Source organism: Ailuropoda melanoleuca, chromosome 3 (genome assembly GCF_002007445.2).
Source record: "Ailuropoda melanoleuca isolate Jingjing chromosome 3, ASM200744v2, whole genome shotgun sequence".
NCBI lineage: Eukaryota > Metazoa > Chordata > Mammalia > Carnivora > Ursidae > Ailuropoda > Ailuropoda melanoleuca.
The window spans coordinates 6,995,790-7,007,132 of record NC_048220.1 but is presented as its reverse complement, the minus strand read 5'-3'; the positions used below and the strand labels follow the sequence as shown (position 1 = coordinate 7,007,132).

General features: G+C 47.6%; 1 long non-coding RNA gene across 1 annotated transcript; it reads left to right on the top strand.

Moving 5' to 3' along the window:
- The first annotated feature begins 1,084 nt into the window (after positions 1–1,084).
- LOC117801441 lies at positions 1,085–7,653 on the top strand. Its single transcript, XR_004623962.1, has 3 exons — positions 1,085–2,431; positions 5,659–5,727; positions 6,863–7,653. It is a non-coding gene; the product is annotated as an uncharacterized LOC117801441 (long non-coding RNA).
- The last annotated feature ends 3,690 nt before the right edge of the window (positions 7,654–11,343 follow it).

Below are 11,343 nucleotides of genomic sequence, written 5' to 3'. Positions count from 1 at the left end.
ACCTGTAGGACATCATTATCATTTTCCTTATGATGTCTTTGTCCTCCTCTGAGTTTCTAAGTAAACAGTGAGTTCAACTAATGCTCTCAGTTCCCACCACAACGAGCAGTGTCTGCTTCTCCGTGGTGAGCGTTAGTTCTGTCCCCTCCCCCTTCATCTCCGTCACTTCTCCTCCATCGGGTTCTCCAGGGTGTGTGTGAGTTACTTCTGCTCTGGGTGACTGGGAAGTTCTCCGCCCTTCTCTGGAAGCACCCAGAAGGACAGATGTAATGCCACTGGCTGGGAGGACCCTTCTCGAGCATTCCTGGGTGGTGACACCCCCTACCCTCGAGCTTCCCAAGGAGGGCTGTTAGATGCTATACTNACCTGACTCATAGGGTTTTGTGGGGTTTTTTGTAAGGATATAGTCAGATAATACACATAAATGCAGTTCTGGGAAAACCTGTAGGACATCATTATCATTTTCCTTATGATGTCTTTGTCCTCCTCTGAGTTTCTAAGTAAACAGTGAGTTCAACTAATGCTCTCAGTTCCCACCACAACGAGCAGTGTCTGCTTCTCCGTGGTGAGCGTTAGTTCTGTCCCCTCCCCCTTCATCTCCGTCACTTCTCCTCCATCGGGTTCTCCAGGGTGTGTGTGAGTTACTTCTGCTCTGGGTGACTGGGAAGTTCTCCACCCTTCTCTGGAAGCACCCAGAAGGACAGATGTAATGCCACTGGCTGGGAGGACCCTTCTCAAGCATTCCTGGGTGGTGACACCCCCTACCCTCGAGCTTCCCAAGGAGGGCTGTTAGATGCTATACTGGAACTGCTTGAGGAGAGGAGGCTGATTTTCCATTGCTGGAATTCTAATTTCTGTCCTTGGGTCTCATGTCAGGACATACCACCTATTTTATTTTATTTTATTTTATTTTATTTTATTTTATTTTAGAGAGAGAGAGAAAGGGTGGGGAGAGACACAGGGAGAGGGAGAGAGAGAGAATCCTAAGCAGGCTCCACACCCAGTGTGGAGCCTGATGCGGGACTCGCGATCCCACGACCCTGAAATCATGACCGGAGTCAAAACTAAGAGTTGGACCCTCAGCCCGCTGAGCCACCCAGGCGCCCCCCCCACCACCTATTTTAAATCAAGTTAATGACAGTCAACGCTTCAGTGTTCTAAGAACCCTACATATACAACTTACTTAGTCGTCGTCATAGCAACCCTGTATTAGCCTATGTCCTGGAGGAGAAAACTGAGACTCAGATTATCCAACAAACTTGCTCAAGGTCAAGAAACCAGTGAGTAGCAGAGCTGGGGTTTGAGCTCAGGAAATCTCTCCCCAGACCACCTTGCTATCCTAGCTCTTAAATGAGCTTTGCTTAAGCAGCTCAGAGTCAAGAAAATCTCCCCACATGGGAAGCACTTAGCAGGGTGCTGGCGTTCCTTGAGTCTTTGATGCTTTAAATAAAAGTCAAGTCTGAGATGCCAACCCGAAAAGTCCATCTGCTGTACCCAGGACTCCAGCCAGTTGGAAACCAATCTCCTCAATGCCTGAGTAGCAGGCTCATGGCACACTGAACCATATGAAATTGTCACTATTTGCCCATTTTTTGTCCTAGGCCAATGGCCATTTCATACAGTTCAACCTCATGTTGGCCGAAACCCTACTTAGATACAAGATTTGATTCCAGGCACTTCCCTCATGTTTTCTCATTTCATCATCACAACAATTCTTCAGAGTGTTTTTTTGACCTTCATTTTCACGTAAGGAAGTAGGCTCTGTCTAGCTAGCAGGAGATCATGCAGCAATGCTTAATGGTAGGTCCAAGGCTCCTCTTCCAAGATGGGTCCTTGTCCACCGCACAGTGTCTGCAGGCTGAGCCCTAGGACCCAAGTGCAGCCAGAGGTCACGGAGGCAAAAATGAAGGGTCACGTTCCACTGGCAGACTCAAGTTATACTAGTTTTGAAATGAAACATGAGTCAGAAAGGGAAAGTATACTATGACCTCTGGAAAACAGGAGGATATGACTCAATCAGCAGCAAGTCAACTTTGGAGAACTGAATCAGACTTGCTTCATTTTTTTCAATATTGTCACAGCCATTAGAGTTCGTCATCTTGAGGGTGTGCTTGCTATAGCTTTAAAAGGAATTTGGGGTTGAAGGGCGATCTGCCTAATGGGAGAACTCTGTTGTGTGCAGTGAGCAAGGAGAGCCCAGATGGACGGCACCTAGAAGAGCCGGAGACTGTTGGGATTCGGGTTGAGACAAGTCCAAGTAGAGAAGTGAGGGGTCATCCACGGAGGGGGCAGGATGGGGAGGTCTTTCGCAGCACAACCAAAAAAGAATGACAACATAGGGCTTTCCAGATTCCCCAGTGCCGATGGAGCCTTCTGGAGCTTGGAAATCCAGTTTGACCACCTGCAAACATTTTGGGATGACTCTTAAGCTGTAAGTTATGGAACCCCAGGCTGGGAAAGGAAGAGGGAGTGTTAATTGGGCACAAACACACTGAGATGTGTTCCCTTTGAGCGGAGCATTATTCAAGGATAGATGCAGAAATAGTTGAAGTGGTTCATAGGCATTCATTTTAATTCTTTGGTTCTCCTCGGTGGGGAACTACTTTCATCTGGTTCTTTTCAATACGGATTGAGTCATATTCTCTTTATTTGCCACAAGCATTTATTGGCCATAAGTATTTTTAAAAGCACCGAACAATTGCTGCCTCATTCTCAGGGGATTGAATGGGACACCCTTGCTGAGCCCCTGTCTCGCCAAGTGTGGGAGTCTGAGATGAATTTCCAGCCACTGGAACAAAAACACCACAAGAAAGTATGAACGGATGTTGTCTCCGATCGACAGATCTTTGGTTTTTTGTTTTGTTTTGTTTTGTTTTAACTCTCTTTGGGGCAACTTGCCTGGTTTTGGGAGTATGAAGGCTTGAAGGCTGCCTTCTAAGGGCTTATAATCTATTTAGGGGAAATAGAAGATGTACACAGGATGTGAGACATTGTTTTGTAAATGCCAAATGTCTGGTGAATAGACAATGAAAGTGATAGGAAGCAAAGAGGCTGGCATTTGTGATGGAGCGAATCAACTAATTATTGGAGCCCCAAGGATTCCTGGAGGGGGTCTATTTAAGCCGATTGTTATGGAGTGAGTCTTCAGGAGTACAGAGGAGTGAGAGGAAGTCATTGCAGATAGATGGAATGGCAGGCAGACAGACACACACACATATCAAGGGTGGGAGAGCCTATATTTGCCTAGAACCTAAGTAAACCAGTTTGAACAGAGTGGAAGTCTTGTTGGGGAAGCAGTATGAAAGCCTCCTCCTTGAACAACGTGGGCATTAGGGGCTCCACCACCCCCCCCGTGCAGTTGAAAATTCATGTATAACTTTTGACTCCCCCAAAACGTAGCTACTAACAGCCTACCATTGACCAGAAGCCTTACTGATAACGTACACAGTTGATGAACACATATTTTGTGTGTTCTATGTATTGTATGCTATACCCTTACACTCAAGTGAGCTAGAGAAAAGAAAATGTTATTGAGAGAATCATGAGAAGGAGAAAATGCATTCATAGTACTGTATTTATCCCCTCCCCAGTCCACCTGTAAGCACACTTACACAGCTCAAACCCGTGGTGTTCAAGGCTCAAGCGTACATGCTGATCTCTTTAGCCTTTCGCATTTAAATAATGGCTGTGTGCTGACAGCCCCTGCTTCTGTAACTCCAGCACCGACCTCTCTTCTATACTCCAGACCTGTTCATCCAACCAGCTACTCAGCATCTCCACTTGATAATCCCACTGGAATTTCAAACTGAACCGCACCCACAATGCCCTTCTTGGCTTTTACTCTCGTGACTTGTCCCTGTCCTCCCACCTCCCGTGCCTTTCCCCTCTTGGTAAATGGCATCATGATTCACCCAGATGACCAAGCCCAAAACCTGGGACTCATGCTTGACTTCTTCTTTCACTGATTCCCCTGCCTCTACTCCATCAACAAGAAACATGAACTCTCCCAAAAGAGCATCTCAGATATGTTCACGTTTCTCTGACTCTTAACTGCTGTCACCCACGTACCCAAGTTCAAGGCACCAACCTCTGCAGCCTGTCATTCTGTAGTAGTTCTTGGCTTAGACACTTGCAATCCTTTCTCTACTCAGTGGTCAAACTAAACTTTTTGAAATGTTATCAGATCAAATACCAGCAGATTGCCCCCCGTCCCTGCTTAGAACCCTTTGATGGCTTCCCAGTACACTTACGCATAAAATCCCAACTCCTTACCATGGTCTACACAGCCCCCCACCACCCCGTGCCTGCTCAGCATCCATGCACCTTCTTCTGATAGCTGCTTCTCCAGTTTTCTTCGGAGGATTATTCTCTTCCTGATTCTTACTAAAGGTGGTCTGGGCAGGCTGACTCCACTCCACTCCCTATTTTGGGAGGTCATCGTGTAACCCCAACATGGGCAATTAGCATATTCCTTCTCTATGTCACAACGATTGGCTCGGAGATGACTACATCTCCTGAGTTGATCCAATAAGACTGAAGCCCAGGTCTTTTGCTAGAACAGTGGGGTTCGCTGGCTGCAAAGATGATGAACACCTGGCACTACGGGAACCGGTCTATCTATAATGTCAAGTGGGGAAGTCCTGTTGACTCATCTTGAACCCAGTTCAGTCCCATGCCATGCCTCTACTTTTTAGCCAAGCCAATAAATTCCCTATTTAAGTTGGGTTTCCAGGCTAGCTTGTCCTGCAGGATTCGATTTCTGCCTAGACTTAAATCTTATCACAAACCTTTCTCGTCTGTACACTCAGCCTTGGACCTGAGGCACGTGAAACCCTTTCTCACCACAATGTCTTTGCCTTTGGTGTCCATGTTGCTTAGAATTCTCTTCCTTAGATTTTTAAGAGGCTAGCATACTCTCATTTCCCCTCCTCCTCCTCCTCCTCCTTCTTCTTTTCCTTCTTCTTCTTCTCCACCTTCTCCTCCCCCCCCCTTCTCCTCTTCCTCCTCCTCCTCCTCCTTCTTCTTCTCTTTTTTATTTTTGGGGACAGAGAGAGAGTACAAGTGGGGGGAGGAGCAGAGGGAGAGGGAGAGCAGCAGACTCCCTGTTGAGCATGGAGCCCATCCTTGTAGAGCTCAATCTCAGGACCCCGAGATCATGACCTGAGCCAAAATCAAGAGCCGGACGCTCTACCGACTGAGCCACCCTGGCACCCCACATACTCTCATTTCTTAGGTCCAAGCTCAGATATCACCTCCTTAAAGAGCCCTTCTAAAACTACCCATCTAAGTAGAAGAGGCTCCTCCATTTCCCTTTATCAGGTCCCCTGGTTTCATTTAGAGCATTTCGTTAGAGCCCGTATCTCACTCGTTTACCTCTTTCTGTACTTGTTTAATATCTGGCTCCCCCATTAAAATATTAGCTTTCTGTGGTCAAAGATTTGTCTGTCTTGCTCCGTGTGGACTCCAGGATCTAGTCAGTGTCTCCTACGCTGTAGGTGCTTTGTAAGTGTTGGTTAAACATGTGAATGAGTAAATGCATACATGCGTGCTTGACTCTCCATACATTCATCTTGATGGGAGGGAAGAAAGTGATAGGAAATATTGACCGTAAGGGACAACAGACAGAGTTGGAAAGGACAGTCTTCCTTTTTCTTGAAGGCTCTACTTGGAAACTGCGTTCTACAGAGGAGGTGGTCACCACCTTTGTGCTCCACGCAAGCGTCTCTGGTGAGTCAGGGCTGCAGATGGGTGAACCAGCTGGTGTTCTACGCAAGGCCCCAGACAAGAGCAGCACATTCACCCCTGCCTGCAAGTCCCCTTCGGGAGCCCCATCAGGTCATGCGCTGGTCTTGGCCAGAGGTGTTGTCCCCTAAGCTAGGGTTCCAGCCTCCTCTCTGATATGAACTACTCCTTTCTTTGGAAAGAGTGTGGAGGGAGGGAGTCAGCTGTGAAAGTCCTGCTTCCCTGACCTTGTCAGCAAGACTCTTGAAGGTACCACTAGTAATAAAGTCGTAGCACCAAGAGCAGATGTAGGTATAGTGCTTGTTTCGCGCTGGGACTCTTTTAAGTGTTTTGTACGTATTAGCGCATTTCATTCCTGCAGACACTGAGGTAGATTAATGATGGCCCCAGATTCTTTGATACTCTTCCCATTGAGGATTGAGGTTAAGGACCCTCCCGTTGAATCCGGACGGGCTCTGGGGATGCTTTAACCAGCAGAAAATGGTAAAAGTGATGACCTGTTGGTTTGGAGCTGGCTTTAGAATGCTTGCTCTGGGGCACCCACTCTGGGGAAAGCCAGACCCCAAGTACGAAGTTTGAGTACCTTGCTGGAGAAATCACAGGGAGGGGACCTGAGGCCCCCTGAAGAGAGAGAGAGTGGCCAGCGGAGCCACACCTTTGTTTTTCTGTCTCCTCTGCAGCATGGCTCCCTCCGCGTCCCCTTGTTACTCTTATCTGTTGTTCCAGGACTCCTTCCATGGCCTCTTTGCCCCTGGGATGACTTGGGTGGCCCTTCTGTGCTCCATAATGCTTTGGTGGGGGGGGTCTTTCTGTGGTACAAATGAAGATGTTAACATGACTGGGTCCCTGCTGGTCTATAGGCTCCATGAGAACAGAGACTGTGTCTTTTTTTTTTTTTAATTATTTATTTGTCAGAGAGAGAGAGAGAGAGAGAGAGCGCGCACAAGCAGGGTGAGCAGCAGAGGGAGAACCAGACTCCCCACTGAGCAAGGAGCCTGATGCGGGACTCGATCCCCGGACCCGGAGGTCATAACCTAAGCCGAAATCTAAGCGTTGGACGCTTAACCCACTGAGCCACCAGGTGCCCCAGACAGAGACTGTGTCTTCCTTGTCTTTGTAGCTTCCGAGTTCAACCCAAGTCCTGGCTGGCTCAGTGTTGCCGCGCAGTAGATTCTTACAGAACAGCGAATGAACCAAGGGATGCATGCGGCTGTCCATGGTGCTGGTCTGCAGAGCATGGGCTCTAGAGTCTGCTGAAGTCGGTTCGAATCCTGACTCGGCCACTTCCCAGCGGCACAGAGGTGGGAACATTACATCATCTCCTTGATTGTCCTCCATGAAACAGACACAGTTGAACGACCCACATCAGAGGATGTTGTAAGGAGGAAAGGAGACCCACTCCATGAATTGCTTAGCGCGCTGCTCGGCAGGTGGTCAATGCTTGGGAAATGGTGCCTTTTACAAAACCAGTAAATTTGATAATTGCAGGTGTCCTCCCTCTTCACATTCCTTATTCCTTAGTCGCTGCGTTCTGTAAGCAGAGATTGTTGGCACAGATGCTGGTCGTTTCTTACTTCCTTTTCCTCAAGAATTCCTTGTTGTTGATTGAACTTTTTCCTATTCAGCCCTCGGCTCCAGTCCGTGCAGTTTTCTCAGCATTGGCACCAGGGCCACCCCACCCCTGTGTCCTCTGACGGACCCAGGGAGCAAGGGACAGGTCATCTGAAGCTTGGAGAGGACCCACAACTTGACACTGGAGAGGAGACAGGCTCAGGTGATCAGATGTCTGTTCTTTACCCTCAGCGTCTGCGGGCTGAACTGGGAGCCGGAGGAGAAGTGCTGGCTGGGAGATCCAGGGGAAATGGGGAGACTGTGGATGGACTGTGGACAGCTGTAAGGTAGCAGGGCATACTTGTCACCCTTCCCTGTATTTCTGGGGAATGTTGCTGGCAATGAGCATAGTAGCATTTCAAGTACAAATACTTATGGCAGAATGCATCAAAGCTTGAACAATAAGGGGTTTTAGGATCTCATCTGATATGAAATCTGGCAGAAAGACATCTCTAGGTTTGGCTAATTTAGCTGCTCAACAGTACCATCAAAGACCAGGTTCTTTCCATCTACAGTGTGTTGGTTTGTTTGGCTCCCATGGTGCCAAGGTGGCTGCCATAGCTCCAGGCTTCACACATGGTCAACAATGTGCAGAGAAAGAAAAGAAGGTAGTTTTGCTCTCTCTCACATCTTTTTAAGAGCTGAAGAAAACACTTCCAGAAGCCTTCTGGAAGCCTTCTTCTGTGCCTCATTGGCCCACATTGTTTCATTTGTCCATCCCAAACCATTCCCCAGAGGCTTTAACCAATCCCTGAAGAGAATGGATCCTTTAGGGAGAGTGAACAAAACTTGGGTCTCTTTCTGTTAGAAAGGGGGCAACCACGTGAATGATTGTTGTTAGGGATTTTTAAAAAGACTTATTTACTTTTTTTTAGAGAGAGAGAGTGCGCGGGGGGCAGGGGCAGAGGGAGAGGAGGAGGCTTAAGCAGACTCCATGCTGAGCACGGAGCCCAAAGCGGGACTTGATCTCATGATCCTGAGATCACAGCCTGAGCCGAAACCTGAGCCAAAACCAAGAGTCAGATACTTAACCAACTGCGCCACCCGGGCACCCCGATTGTTGTTAGGTTTTAACAGTGTCTGCTCTATAAGGTTTTTGCCCCCCACCTTTTTTGGGGGGGTTGCCATGTGCCGTATACATGAAAGGGTCCTGAAACCATGAATAAGGGAAATAGCTGAGATATAACTGGGAAGCAGGTTTTCAGGGTCTGTGGCTTTCTACTGGACCTCTGACAGTCTGTATGATTTTGGCGGGACACCCCTCTCCTTTTCTGATCTTAGTGTCCATCTCTTTGGCAGGAGGAATTCAGAGTTTTCTCACATGACCCTTACGGACCTCCAGCTAATCACAGTTCGTATGGGTGGCACAGAACTCAGGAAAAGATTTTAAAATGGGTTTCTCCCTTCACAAAGCCAGGAGCTTTTTGAGAAGTATTGATCACTTCATGGCAGACAAGCTATGTAGCCTCAGGCAAGTTAATTAGCCTCTCTGAGTCTCGGTTTCCTCATCTGTAAAATGGGGATAGAAATATACCTTCCTTCCAAGGGTTGTTGGGATAATTAAACGGCATAGAGGAACACACAGAAGCTGGAGTATGGGACTTAGTCAGCAACATTGTTATTGTTCTCGTCGTATCATTACATCATCAGCATCATTACAGGCACCCCCGGGGGATGCCACGGGTTCTGTTCCAGACCACTGCGGTAAAGCATGTATTGTAATAAAGGGAGTAACAGTGGATTTTTTTCGTTCCCAGGGCATATAAAGGTTATGTTTATACAATACTGTAGACTGTGAAGTGTGTGATAGCGTTATGTCCAAAAAAGCCTTATGTATATGCCTTCATTACAAAATATTTTATTGCTAAAAAATGCTGACCATTGGCTGAGCTTTCAGTGAACCAAAAATCACAGATCACAGATGACCATAACAAATATAATAATCATGAAAACGTTTCAAATACTGCAAGAATGAGCAGAATAGGACACAGAGACACAAAGTATACAGATGCTGTTGGAAAAATGGTGTTGATAGGCTCACCCGATGTGGGATTGCCACAAAACTTCCATTTGTGAAAAACGTGCTATCTGCAAAGTGCAGTAAAATGAGGTATGCCTGGGGCACCTGGGTGGTCTGGCGGTGAAGCGTCTGCCTTCGGCTCAGGTCATGATCCCAGGGTCCTGGGATCGAGTCCCGCGTCCGGGCTTCTCGCTCAGCGGGGAGCCTGCTTCTGCCTCTGCCTCTACCCCTCCCCCCGCTCATGTGCTCTCTTCCTCTCAAATAAATAAGTAGTAAGTAAATAAAATATTCTAAAAAAATGAGGTATGCCTGTGTTATTATTTTTCTTTTTTTTCTTCCCCAAGTGTAGCTGACATGCAATGCTATGTTAGTTTCAGGTGTACAACATAGTTGTTCAACAGTTCTATACATTATTCATTGCTCACCAGTGTATGATTATTATTATTGTTTTCATTATTATTTTTCGGTCTTCACACTTCATCTAGGTACATATTACATGCTTAGCATGCATTTGTTGAATGAAAATCAGTGTGGGAGTGCATGAACAGGGAAAGAAGATGTAAAAAGTTAAATAACGATGAAACACAGTTTTTTATAAGATTTGTTTATTTCAAAGACAGCATGTGTGCAGGGGGAGGGCTGGGAGAGGGGGAGAGAAGCAGACTCCCCACTGAGCACAGAGGCAGATGCAGGGCTCCCTCTCACAGCCCTGAGATCTTGATCTGAGCCAACATCAAGAGTCGGCCGCTTAACCGACTGAGTCACCCAGGCAGCCCATGCATTTCTTTTTTTCTTTTTTTAAAAGATTGAACTGTTGAACAACTATGTTGTACACCTGAAACTAACATAGCATTGCATGTCAGCTGCTCTTTGGTAAGAAAAAAGGAAAAAATAATAATACAGGCATACCTAACTTTTCAGATTTTATTAAATTACTATTTATTTATTTGAGAGGAAGAGAGCACACGAGCAGGGGGGAGGGGTAGAGGCAGAGGCAGAAGCAAGCTCCCCGCTGAGCAAGTAGCCCAGACACGGGACTCGATCCCAGGACCCTGGGATCATGACCTGAGCCTAAGGCAGACGCTTCACCGACTAAGCCCCCCAGGCGCCCCCCCACGAAATGCATTTCTAAAAGCAGTCCAGCAGTGCAGGAAGACGATGCAAGGTGGCAAGGTGTGCAATTAATTCCCTCCAGGCAGGTGCCTACCAGCAGTCCCTTGACCGCAGAATGAAGCTTCCCTGGGAGATGGGTTGGTGGGGGAGGCCTGCCCCAGGAGGCAGTAGGGTCTAAGATGCTCTGTGTAGGATGGATGGGAGCCCAGGAAGCAGGGGGGGAAGGGGCAGTTTCAGGTCCAGCTCTATACTGTGCTCGTGCAGGACGTCCCTTCGGGGATGTGTAATTCGGCTTGGGTTCTGGGGCTGACTTCTTAAGGGCCCAGCCCCGGGCCCACCAGCGTCTGTCTGATTCTTGCTGGAGAGTGGGAAGCGGCCGCTGCGCGGGCCCACACATCTGCGGAGACATTGTCTTTGTAAACCAGCTCTCTATGACAACCGTCCCATGTGTTCTGGGGTAGAGGCCAGCTGACTCAGGAATTAATCAAACTCTTTTATGCCAGTTCTCAGCAGCTTTCAAAGGGGCTTTACACAGAACACGCCACAATGAGTAGTGAATGAATATTCATGGATGTATTTTCCCCACCGCCAATCCGGAAGGACGCGGTGCTCTGAGCTGTGCCTGCTGGGTCTTTGGTAGCAGAGAGGGGAGTGGTGGTGCTCCCCACACGTACTATAGAGANTATACATGAAAGGGTCCTGAAACCATGAATAAGGGAAATAGCTGAGATATAACTGGGAAGCAGTTTCAGGGTCTGTGGCTTTCTACTGGACCTCTGACAGTCTGTATGATTTTGGCGGGACACCCCTCTCCTTTTCTGATCTTAATGTCCATCTCTTTGGCAGGAGGAATTCAG